Source organism: Triticum aestivum, chromosome 6B, assembly GCF_018294505.1.
Source record: "Triticum aestivum cultivar Chinese Spring chromosome 6B, IWGSC CS RefSeq v2.1, whole genome shotgun sequence".
Lineage (NCBI taxonomy): Eukaryota > Viridiplantae > Streptophyta > Magnoliopsida > Poales > Poaceae > Triticum > Triticum aestivum.
The window spans coordinates 727994748-727998867 of record NC_057810.1 but is presented as its reverse complement, the minus strand read 5'-3'; positions in this window follow the sequence as shown (position 1 = coordinate 727998867).

The following is a 4120-nucleotide window of genomic DNA, read 5'->3' as shown; positions in this document are numbered from 1 at the left end:
AGATTACCTGCCCGACGAAGTACATTATGATTTATTGGAGGTGGACGAACACAAATACTTGTACTAACGATGATGTTCAGATTCCATGAATGGTACATGAAAACCTGCAGAGAGTCTGAGGGGAGCAATATTTTGACGCTGATGGTCAGAGAGGAGCATGACCTCGTTGGACTTGAACTGTTGAATGTTCCATTTGAAGAGTTCTTCGCGTTTTTCAATCTAAAGGCCCTCGATAAATTAATGATCACTTGCTACTGCCTGTAAGTACAGTACTAGTTCTATCATTAAGTCTTTATATATAGGTCAGCTCTTTCATTGCATGTATTTTTAATTATCCTCAATATATTATGCAGATTGAAGATCGCCGAATTGAAGAACTGACAAATCGGTGATATTGCGTTCATTAACACAAATCTCATAGATGCATATATGGTTAAATCTCAGGCCAAAGATACCGAGGCCAAGCTGCTAAAATCGTTTGCAGTAAATCAAAACAAAGCTATAATACTCTTCCCTTACGAATTCAAGTGAGTGTTACTGTCTTCTGCATATTTGGTTTCCCTTATTAGTCGAGGTTATAGTAGTAATGTAATTGATGAGGCATGCATGCGTGCGCAGGTTCCACTATATTCTCCTAGAGATTAAGCTTGAGCATGGACTAGTAACCGTCTTAGACTCGAGACGAAAAGATCCCACGGAGTATGCGGACATGACTGAAATACTAGAGAAGTAAGTTAAATCGATCATTATCGCACCATATCGGCAACTTTGTTCATTTCCAGATATTAAGTAATTGTTTTCTTTGTCTGTTGGCAGGGTTTGGAAAAAATTCACCTCAAAAACTCCGGGAGCGCCGAAGAAGCTGCAATTTAGACACCCGAAAGTAAGTACTATAGTAGCATGTTCCATGCATCTCCTAGTGATTCAAGCGCTAGTTTCATCAATACCATTTAGCATGCTTGCTAATTATCAGTTTGATTGACCTCTATTTCTTGTAAAGTGGTTGTGGCAAGAACAAGGGAATGATTACTGTGGATACTACACTTGCGAGTCCATCCGCCACACGACTTGTGAGCGGGGCTACTCTGACAAACAATATGAAGTGCGTAAATAATAATATTTACAATTTAATTTATTACCATCATTTGTGTTCAGTTTCATTTATTCATATATATGTATTGACCCCCTTCTTCAAATTAGGTATTTCGGATGTGGGATGAACTCCTACCACCAGATCGTATGCGAGGAATTCAAGAGGAATTGGCGGCATTCTTTCTTGACCACGTGATCGCTAAAGACGGAGAATACCATGTGGACCCTGAGTTCATTTGGAATTAGGAGATTATATTGTAAGAGATAATTATATTGTATATATGTATAGCCAGTACGTAGCGTCGGATAGATATACGAGAACTTGTTATTTGACCAATCTCTCAGAGAAGGAGAGGTGGTCGATATCACTTCTCTCTATATGCATATGTTCATGACGATCTTCTGTTTCCTTCATTTGCTTACTAGCTAGCTAGCGTGTCTAGTCCTCTCTATACGTATAGTACGTAGCGTCGACCAAACACGGAGATAAGAGAGGACACTTCTCTCTATTAATTAGCTAGCTAACACAATATATGAAACACTTAAATTAACCCCCCAAAACCCACTAACCCCCCCCCCCTTCAAAAACAAAAACAAAAACTCCAGCACCTGAAACGCTGACGTGTGGATGCCTATTGGTTCCGGTTGGTGCCACCAACCGGGACCAAAGGGCCTCCTGCCTGGGCTCGCCGCACCGGCCACGTGGAGGCCCATCTGTCCCGGTTTATGCAAGAACCGGGACTAATGGCCTTTACGAACCGGGACTATAGGCCCTTTTTCTACTAGTGGTAGCTCGGCCGGCGTTGCGTTTAATGTCGGCCTGCTCATGAACAGATGTGTGGCCGGAGTAGGTTTTTTTGGCTTCCACGTGGGTTTAATGGAGGAGTTTGAATGCGACGAGAAGGAGTGTTCAGCCGGGCAGCATCCTCGGAAGGCGCGCCACTTCAATGGCGGAGGCAGTAAGAGGTCGCGTCAGCTCTGAGCCGCCTTCAATGTGGAGCAGCGCGCTCTACTGCGGCATGAATGCAGGCAGCTGTCGCCAGGCGAGAAGCGCGTGTGGGAGGGGGAGGGTTTTTTGGTGAGACAGGACAGTCAGAAGCGGGCTTGGGATCGGTCCGGACTCCCGTAAAACTCCCCAAGTTTATCTTCGGTTTGCGGGAGAAAACGCGTCCGGAACGCGCCACAGACCAATAGAGGACCGTGTTGGATGACTTTCACGGTCCGAACAACACGACCCAAACAGCTGCGGCAGGTTCGTGGGTCGATGTTGGAGATACCCTTAGCACCAGCTAGCTTCCAGGAGTCCATGTTACGACGGATTGCCGCCACAATGCCACAGAGTGGGGTGAGTTGTTGTCTAAAAGAGCGATTGTTCCTCTCCTGCCATATGTTCCAGGACACTAGGAGCAGCATGCATTTCACTTTCTTCCTTAGCTCTGGCCTTGTGTTTGCTATCATTGATTTAACTCTTTGTTTTGAAGAATGTGTAGGCTGTGCATTGCTTTCAGAAAGAGTGTTGCATCCCGGCCAGGTGGATATTTTGTGCCAGATTTCTTGAGACGCCGGGCATTCCCAGAATATTGCTTGGGCAGATTCGTCCTGCGAGCAAATAAGAGAGAGAGATTCTTCACAGGAGCAGAATTCCAATGATGGTGTTATTTTATAGTCTGAGCAAAATTAACATGCTCCCTCTTTTCATGTGGGAGAAAACCTCTTATATAGTCCTAACCTGTGCATCAAACTAGAGAGCGAGAGGAGTCGAGGGGAGTAGGCAACGGTGTTGTCGTAAATCGAATGTTATTCTATTGCTGAGTTGCCACCGGTCCAACCCGCGCATCTCGCAGCATTGTCACCCCAGCACTATAGATTGCCTTGATCAAAAAACCAAAATAGATTGCCTTGTGGCAGCCAATCAATAGAATATCCCATTAGAATACCATTAGAACGTATGTTCTTTACATCCGATTGGCCAAGTCTGCTGGGTTACGCAGCGGGCGTTATTCTATTGCATAATTTTGCACCGCGCCGTCAGCCCGGCAGGCCGGCACTATCCATGATCGACATGATCGATTTGTCATTGTCAGTCCGGTGTCAATAACTGACAAACTTCCGTCGTTGGCCAAAACTCGGTTCACTCGGATGTTCCGATTGATGGGTTGCACGAGCTAGTACGGAACGTCATGGTCAAAAACCAAGAAAATTGCATTATATTGCCGAGTCCAATCTCTTGGGGCTACCTAAGCGAAAACTAGCTTGCAATCAATAGAAACATCCTAATTTTCATTGTGTATGCCCTGCAATGGAATAATATTAGTATAACTTTATTATCGGTTTCCTTGGATTTGCCAAGTTTACAACGGACGTTACTCTGTTGCGCTTTTTTTAAGTAAAAAGGGAAGATCCCCGGCCTCTGCATCAGAACAATGCATACGCCCACGACTCTATTGCGCAATTGGCACCGCGCTCATCACTATCAAAGATCAATGCGCATATTCAATCCGGTGTCAAGAACTGACAAGTCTTGGTCGTCGACCAAAACTCGGTTCGTTTCCCTCTGGCTCACACGCATCCCGTGCGCCAGGACATGAAAACTACAGCTGCTGGAAAGCGAAGTGAAACACAAAATAGAAGCAGAAACGGCAACCAACCATTAAAGTACACCGAGCAATGCTAGACGTACGGACATTTTACAGGGGGTTTACAGAGTTGAGGGGTTGTGATTGACATTGATTTAATTAGGAGGACGGGCCCACCAGTGAAAATCAGGGGGGCCAATTAGATGAGGCCACCTCGTCTGCCTGTAAAGCTTTGTATGAATGATCGTGTACATGTAGTATTATTGAACTAACAGCCCGGGACATGCGTGGTGGCAAAACAACCAATGCTGCTTCCATTACGCGTATCGTGCATGTTTGTCTTAATTTTTAATCGAAACGCATTACGCATATGGGAGCGGCCCACGTGTTATATAGTTTCATAGGGTGGTTTTGGTAAGATTACCACAATCGCTTTCGAAAACACATATCGA